This window comes from Populus euphratica, unplaced genomic scaffold (genome assembly GCF_000495115.2).
Source record: "Populus euphratica unplaced genomic scaffold, PopEup_1.0 scaffold150.1, whole genome shotgun sequence".
Taxonomy (NCBI): domain Eukaryota; kingdom Viridiplantae; phylum Streptophyta; class Magnoliopsida; order Malpighiales; family Salicaceae; genus Populus; species Populus euphratica.
The window spans coordinates 700-10,177 of record NW_011499998.1 but is presented as its reverse complement, the minus strand read 5'-3'; positions in this window follow the sequence as shown (position 1 = coordinate 10,177).

The following is a 9,478-nucleotide window of genomic DNA, read 5'->3' as shown; positions in this document are numbered from 1 at the left end:
CGGTTTTGTTAGGTTATTTATTACTTCGACACTCCTACACTTGGAAGAAAATATCAATCTTTTGATCGTGTCAACATATAAGGATGTGCCTAATAGATCAGCTTACTATGTCAAGTTGATTAAATGTCTCTTCTTCTTTTAATTCTTCTTCTCCCTCCTCTTTAAATCCCATTCCCTCGAGTAAGTATAGTTTGGGTCTGTTGCATTTGTGTCGTTAATGGTACATTTCATTACAAAAATAACATAAACCTTTTTCTATTATTTCATACATTTAGTTAGGACTTATACACCCTATGGGATATGGGTTTCTTCTTAGGAATGGTGGGTGAGATCTTGTTTGATGGGGGCCTAGAAGTCTAAGTGTTGGATTTGAGGCTTGTAATTTGAGTATGAGATTTTTTGCAGGTAATCTAAAATAAATGGGCTTGAATGGAAGTGTATATAGGTTATTTTGGCCTTCAGTGTTTCTATAAGAGGAATACTTTCTGGTCACTTCTTTTTCTTGTAGCCGAGCCAAACCAAAAGCAGCAGCAAAAGTATATGGTTTGAACATGGTAACAATAATTCGTAATTTATCTTTTAAACCACCTAGAAAAGTACTTATATGAAACTCTTTACTTACCCCATTTATTTTATTGGATACAATCTTAATGTCTATTTGGTAATCCTCTACACTCCTTGTTTGCCTCAATTTGGTGAATGCTCCAATTGGATTCTTATATGCTGAAGGCCCAAATCTAGTGTAACGATCCTCCAAGAAGTCAACCCCATTACGTCACTAGGCTTGATTCTTTTAACCAATAATACCAAGTCATTGCCTCCCATCCCATATGGAAAGAAGCAATTTCTAACTTGTGATCTTGTAGAGTCTCAAAATAATTAAAGAACTGTTGTGCCTTTAAGATCCATTTGCCGGGATCTCCCTTATCACAATGAGGAAAATCCAATCAAAGAGATTGAGCATGAATTCCCCCGTGTCCATTCAACAGAGGATTAACATTTCCTTTGATATTGTTAGAATTCCTTTTCTTTAAGGAAATTTTAGTTATAATTTGCACCAAGTTATCATAGCTTGATGCCAGCTTATTGAGTTGTAGCACACCTTTTATTAGCATGTCATGCCTGAATTGCTCTTCTTTCAGGGTAGTGGTTACCCCTTGCAAATTATTTATTGTTTTAGATAATTTTGATAGTTGTGTTCCCTCAGTCATGTCACAGGAAAGTTGGCTATAATATTAACTTGTTATGACAAAAAAATTAATATAAATAAATTCTAGCAATTTGAGGAGTCAGGAAACCTCCATATGTACTCATGGCACAATTGAGACTCAAATGATATCCTTCATTCATAATACTCTAACCTTTAATAGGCATTTAACAGACTTGCAAAGAAATAGAAAAATAACTGACCCATTTCACATAAACTGTGCGTTATCAAATAACAAATAACGTAACAACTGGAATAGCCCAATGACTTAGTCCATACCCAACTAAATTAAAAATATGCATAACCTAAAATACCCTTCAACAATTAAAGTAATTTCCTAAATTACTTAGCCCTATTTCATATAACCAATTTTGGATGCGTAACCATATGAAGAGAAAAAATCTATGGTCTAAGACTAGAATGACATGACTAACTATTATGGCCTATGCTTAGAATGTCATGGCTAACTTTGGCTAGCTTTTATGGCATATAATGTGAGTTTATGTTACCATGCTTGGTTTTCAATGGCTAAGTGGAGCTCTAGCTAATGATGGGATATGGATTTTGCATGGTAACTACATGCATTTATAATTGTAGTACTTAAACTCTATATCATTGGTGAAGAGATTTGTGTGCTGCCATTAGCTAGCCATGATAACTTCATTGATTATTGTGTTATGCATGTTAGTTGTGAAAATATTGGTGATGGACATTGTTTACTATGTATAGCAAAATTTATGTGTGCATAAAAAATTATTTGCATGAAAAGTTTGTGAACAGCTCTTTGAAACCTGAAAAAATCCATAGAAAGCTGTACCTATACAACATTGGAGATACATCAAGGTTAGTTTTAGTCTTGGTTTGATATCCCAGTTGTTTGAAATTGAAAAGTTTCAGCCATTTAAGAAGATCAATTGCTTAATCATAACTTAAACGTTTAAGATTTTTTTTTATATAAATAAAATCTAAGTACTATTAATAATATTATTCATATAACTTGAAATATATATAAACTAACTTATACATGAATATGTTAGATAAAAAAAAATAAGGGAGAAAATAGTAGCGTTTCAAAGATTAAGGATAACTTTTTCTTAATTATTATTAGTAAACTTAGAGGGTCACAACAAGCACTTTTAATGGTGAATTTCGTTTTGATCTAGCAAGGCTAATGATATTGGAAGACAATAATTTCCATAAGATTCCAAACAAAGTAGGTGGTAGTGTTGCTAGCCATTGATTAATGTCTCGTACGGTTGATAGAAAAAGGCCATCATACAAGGATTTCCACCCCTCCTCTTTATGTTCGTTATGTAACTTAAAATTTGATTGTAAGTTGTCACCAAACAACAACTCGAAGACATCATAGGAACACATGAAACATCTTCCACCGTAAGTCTTCGTTGTCCGAATTCTGAGCTTGTACGTCTTCAAAATAAATTTGAGTTTCAGAGATCTCTTGAACAATTGCAGGCTAGCTTGTGTTCGTGGAGTCCATAGACCAAGAAGTGCCATAGTTGTACGCATTTTTAAGACAGATGCCTCTATGATTGGAGCGTGCTTGTAATGATTGAAATCATATCCTTTACAACAAAACATGAAGAAAAACAAAAGGAAAACATAAATAAAGGTGGCACTTTTTATGTCAAAAGAGAAATTCAAGCGCTTGCATTTTTCCTTTTACTGCTGGGGCAATGTTTGCGGGTCATTGTACTGTTATTTTTGTTGTTACTACGAATGTTTTTTCCTTAAATTAGTAAGTTTTTTTTTTTAAAATGTTTTTAAAAACTAAGCATGGTTTAATTATTTAAAAAAAAAACATAAATAAATTGATAGTCTGTGTTACTAGAACAGACATAGCTGAGAACAACACAATCTCTAGATTAGATTGTGCTGTTCCCACCAACGCAATAAAAAAAATAAATGAATTAAAATATACATGTTGAGTTGTTAAAAACAGCACAATTTGTGTATTTTTTTTTTGAAAGAACAATCTTTTGCACAACAAAATATCTAAATTTATTTGAATAAAGAATGAGTGCATATTGAAGATAATTAAATTCACAGGGTTTCTCTCTCGTTAATAACATGCAAAAATATGAACAAGTTAAGGGAAACTTCTTACAATTACATTTATGAACCAAAATAAATAAAGCAAATCATACAAAAAACTTTGATGCATCAAACATGTAATCTCACAAAAAAAAACTATAATTTTAGATCCAATCATCATATCAGAGTCAAATTTTATTAAATAATTCTATAGACCTAATTCTATATAAAAGTTAGTGGGTTATAGCAATCTATGTTCTAAAAAATTCCTAAATTAAACCTATAAAATATTGTTTTCTTCTATTTTAACTGATTTTCTAGTCAATCTTGGATTTTAATTACTTTTGCTACTTGGTTTTCATTTAAAACTGTGCACCCTTGCCTTTTGTCCTTGAATTCTCATTAAAAAGATATTCTTAGTTTTCTAGTGTTAGTTATTTTTATTAACAAACATTATGAGGTATGTATAATTTTTTTTTTAATCTTTGCCTAATTAGTTTAATTTCAAATTTAATTCAGATTAAGTCTTGAGTTATCAAATCTATTTTCCACAATGTTTTATATAAAAAACAAAAATAATTTTTTTTAGTTGTATTGTTGAGAATAATGTAATTTATCAAATTCCAAAAAAACCCTCAAACTAGGCCGTGAAGTTTTTTTTTATTATTTTAATAATTTTTCTGATTAATCTTGAATTTTAATTACTTTTATACTTAAACTTCAATTCAAAAGTGCAAGCCATGCCTTTTCTTTGTTGAAGTCTCGTTAGAATAACTTTTCTCGTGGCAATGATTATCTAGGCTTTCTACTGTTGGCCATTTTAATTAACAAGCATTGCAGGGTCTCTGCGGTTTTCTTTTCAAATTATTCCCTCTATTTTTTTTAACCTCTGCTTGGTTAGTTTACTACATTGAGTCTTAAGTCATTAAATTTATTTTCAACACTTTTTTATTTTTGAAGTTGCATTATCGAGATGGGCATGCTCTTCGATAAGACGTTTTAAACCTGAAATCAAGAGTAAATATCTAAGCCCTCCATAAAATTAACACTTTTACTGTCTGTTAATAATTTAACTTCACTGTTTTGGTTTAGGATGAAACAATAATAAAAAGGAAGAAGAGGAGGTTTATGCATATTAATGAAAGGAAAATTCAAAAGTGTTGTTAATGTGTTTCCAACATAAAAATCACAATTCTTAACTCAAATCTAATGTATATGTTTAGTAAATAAATTGAGTATCATATTGGCCAATAAATGTCAAAAAAATATTTTAAAGCTAACTAAAAATAAAATCATACAAATAAAGATATATAACCATATGTGGCTAAGAATCCCTTATTTTTCTAAATTTAATTACATGCCACTAATATTCTTTATAATAATAATAATACAATATCCATACTTTGTTACAAAGAATTCTCTGAAAGTGTTATTAAACACGATTCAGCTAGTCATTTTTAAAACCTTCAAATTTGAATTCTTAACTAGTTTGGGTTTAAAATTAAGCAATAAAAAAGGTGTCATGATGTAACTTTATTGAATTAACAAGTCTAAAGCCAACTCAAAAACCAACGAAAACATGACTAGACTAAAAAAAAAATAATCAAGACAACATCCCTTTTTCTACCTTTTTTTCAATATAAGGGCAACAACATCTTTGATCGATACAAATTAATTTGTTAAACTCATTATTTGGATCATAAGTTCGAATGAGTTTAATAAGTTTATTTTCTTAAAATCATTATTTATCAAAAATAAATGACCGCAACAAAGCAACCAAATAAAAATAACAATTATGATAGGTTGCATAAAAAGAACAATCATATGAGAACAAAAGAAAAAATTAAATGGAATTTAAAATAATATATGAAAAATATTTTTAATCTCACACACACACACACATATATGTTATTATTGTTTTTTTAAATATCATTGGAAAAAAAAAGGCTTGTCAAGTGGGTATAAGTGGCCTAGGATGCCAAAAAATTTAAAGATAAGCCTATGTGTATAGACTTGTCAGCCTAAGCTTGCGTGACAATCATGTCTCAAAAGTGCTTTAATAACTTAAAAAATTAATCCAATCGGTTCAAAAATACAAAATCAAACAGGAAAAAAAAACCTTTCTTAATCTTGATCTAGTTTTTTAGGTGATATGGAAAGCCAAAAACACCTCAATAGTATTTCTCTTATTGAGAGGAACAATTTGACACCAAGTTTGTCATTTTCCCAACTAAATCGGACAAACTAACATCTTTCTCTTTTCTACATTTTTTATTACTCTCTCTCTCTTTCTCTCACATTTCTTAAGCTCATAAACTAAAACACGACAAAAATAAAGTCCTGAACCAAAATATAAAAACCTTAAAAAAGGGGAAAATAAATAAATTGAAATACAAACATTATAGACTAAATATGCTAAAAAGATGCCTCAAATATAGTAAAAAATAGGAGGGACAGAGAAAGTAAAGATAATAATGTATTTGGTTAAAGAGATAAATGTAGAAACATAAAAATAAATCTATCTCTATAACGGTTTTGGAGTGAATTCTTGTTTCAAAATAGAAGGTACAAAGGGGACATGTCTCTATAAATAATATCTATTATTTTTTTATTCCTAAAATATCATTGCAAAAAACTATGATTTGCAAAATTATCCAACTAAGACATGTAAGATGAAAATGGGGTCATAAATCATGAATTATAGGATGTATATCTCCACTAGAATACGTTTCAAGAGTTAATAGAAGATTATCTAAAGACTCCTTACTCAAGCCATCCTCAATGCATTATATCTTATCTTCACGGTTTATAGATACTATTCCTAAAGAACGATATGTTGCATTACAAGTCCATCTAGCACATCTATGATAGACTTTCAATCGTTTTCCATAACATTTCTTTTCAAAAGTGTTTTTACCTATTCTAGACAAGTATGAAATAAAAGAATTAGAAGACTTACCTGATAATCGGACCTTTGCTTCAACTAGCCAGCAAATCTCTTTAGGAATTTCATGGTTCATTAACAACCTTAATCTTGTACACTTAGCTCGGTAAATTTTTGTAATCGTATTTTGAGGCAAAGTGGGAAAATACTTTTTTAATTTTTCAAGAGTGGTGTTTATTTTTTAAGATGAGAAGTACAAAATAGATGCAAAGAAAAGTGAAGGAATAAGGAATTGAACAAATATATACACAGATATCAGTTATCATGGGAAACTGAAAAAACCGATTTAAGTCATGGAGCACCATTATCTGTCATTTGACCGGAGTGAGAGAGACTAGCAAAAAAAAAAGTTTCACTAAAATAAAACACAAAACAATGTAAGAAAAATAAAATTATTCTTTATATACAGGCTCACTTAATTCAATATAGTCATTTTCAACTGAAAAATTATCAAAGTAAAATTTCAAACAATGTCAATTTACCTTGAAAGCATTGTCATTCTTTGGATTCTCAATATCAATGCCCCATATGGATACATATATTTCACAATAAAAGAACTACTCCATCTTGATCTTAGTTTTTCAGAAAATAATAGAGTTTAGAATTATAAAATAAGACTTTTTGACCAATATTAAATGTTTTTCTCAATATTTTCTTGTCATGAAACTCTTTGATTCTTGCTTTATGAATTCTTGAATTTTCATATGCATCATTTCTAATTTCCTCAAGCTCATTTATTTGTAATTTTTACAGTTGATTAATATCATCAAGGTTTGAATTGAAAGCTTTAATAGTCCAATAAACTTTATGTTTATTTCTTAAAAAAAAACTATCACTGTTTTGTGATCATTGTTTTGACTTAGAATTGCCTCTCTCCATTTTGAAACATAATCTGCTATAACTAATATGTACAAGAATCCAAATGATGGAGGAAATGGACCCATGAATTCTATACCACAACATTCAAAGATCTCAATGGCAAAAATAGAATATAAAGACATCATGTGATGTTTTGAAATAGATCCTAAATTTTGATATTTTTCTCAAATCTTGGAGAATGCATGTGAATCTTTCAACATGGTGGGCCAATAAAATCCACTTTGTAAGATTTTTACAGTTGTCTTTTTTATGAGAAATGACCTCCACATGCCTTAGAATGACAAAATTTAATGACACTACTTACCTTTATTGTCAGGAATGCATTTTGGAAATATTTGACCATGAAAATATTTGAATAAATAAGGGTCATCTCAATAAAAGTTCTTTACTTCGTTTAAGAATTTTTTTTGTTTTATCTTGAGTACTCCAATGAGCTGACAATTGTCCTAAAACAAGAAAAATGACAATATTAGTAAACCAAGACATTGTAAAGACAGAAAGTAAAAATTCATAAGGGAAGTAGTTATTGATTGGTGTGATGTCAGTTTTTAAATCTGTTGTCAATCTTGACAAATGATCTAGGATAACATTTTCAGTGCCTTTCTTATATTTGATTGTGATATCAAATTCTTGAAGTAATAAAATCCACCACACCAATCTAGTCTTAGAATCTTAAAAAGAAGATATTTCAATGCTGCATGATCACTAAAAACAATAACAGGTGAGTTAACAAGATAAGAGCTGAATTTTTCACATACAAATACTACTGCAAGTAATTCTTTTTCAGTGGTGGTGTAATTCATTTTAGCACTATTTAAAGTTTTACTTGTATAATAAACCATATAAGATTTCTTATCTTTTCTTTGTCCCAAAACAGCACTCATGGCATAATCACTAGCATCACACATTATTGCAAAAGGTAATGACCAATCAGGAGGTTGAATGAAAGAAGCAGAAGTAAACAAGTTTTTAAGTTTAACAAAGGCTTCTTCACAATATTCAGGTTATTCAAAAATATTATCCTTTGTTAGAAGGTTACTTAAGGGCTTAGATATTATACTAAAATCTTTGATGAACCTTCTATAAAAACCAGCATATTCTAAGAATAATCGAACATCTTTAATAGATTTTGGTGTTGGCAAGTTAGCAATTAACTTGATTTTAGATTTGTCATCCTCAATTCCTTTTCATGAAATTATGTGACTAAATACAGTGCCGTTTGTTACCATAAAGTGATATTTTTTCAATTCAGTATAAGATTCTTCTGTTCACACTTGCTCAAAACCTTTTCTAAATTAAATTAGTCAAACAATCATCAAATGAATCGCCAAAAACAGAAAAATCATCCATGAAAATCTCAAGAAAATGTTCAACCATATCGCTAAATATACTAAGCATGCATCTTTGAAATGTGGCTGGTGCATTACATAATCCAAAAGGCATCCTTCGATATGCAAAAGTACCAAATGGACATGTGAAAGTAGTCTTTTCTTGATCTTCCAATGCAATTTCAATTTGGTTGTAACCCGAATAGCCATCTAGGAAACAATAAAATTCATGACCTGCAACTCTTTGAAGGATTTAGTCCATGAAAGGTAAAGGAAAATGATTTTTTCTAATCATTGAATTAAGTTTTCTATAGTCAATGCATAGAAATACAGTGACTCTAGACTTCTTAGATACAGCTTGGGTAGGACTTACCCATTTGCTGTCAGAAATAGGATAAATGATTTTATTATCTAGAAGCTTAATGACTTCATTTTTCACTATTTCTTTCATATTAGGATTTAGCCTTCGTTGCATTTCTCTAGAGGGTTTAGCATTTTCCTCTAAATAAATTCTGTGTGTACAAATCAAAGGACTAATTCCTTTTATATCAGCTATGGTCCATCCTAATGCATTTTTGTGCATTTTCAGAGTTTGTAATAACTTACGTTCTTAATATGCATTAAGTTTGGAAAAGATTATTACTGGAAAATTTTCATTTTCTCTCAAAAATAAGTATTTGAGATTAAATAATAATGGCTTCAAATCAGGTTTGGGTGGTTGAATACTTAAAGGTTTTGCGTTAATTAATCATAGTAGCAATTCCTTAATTTGTGGTCCCCAATTACTTGTCTTTGATTCTTCCTGAAAATAAACCATTTGCAAATCATCAGATTCATCAATTTCAGTTGTACTTGAAGTAGTTTGAAATTGATCATGAACTAATTTTTCAGTAAAATCCACTTCTTGTAAATCATTTTAATCTCTAGGATGCTTGCAAATGTTAAAAATATCCATCTCCAATGTCATGTTTCCAAAAGATAGCTTCATCAGTTCATTCCTACAATTAATCAATACATTAGAAGTTGTAAGAAATGGACATCCTAAAATAATAGGAAATGAATTACATG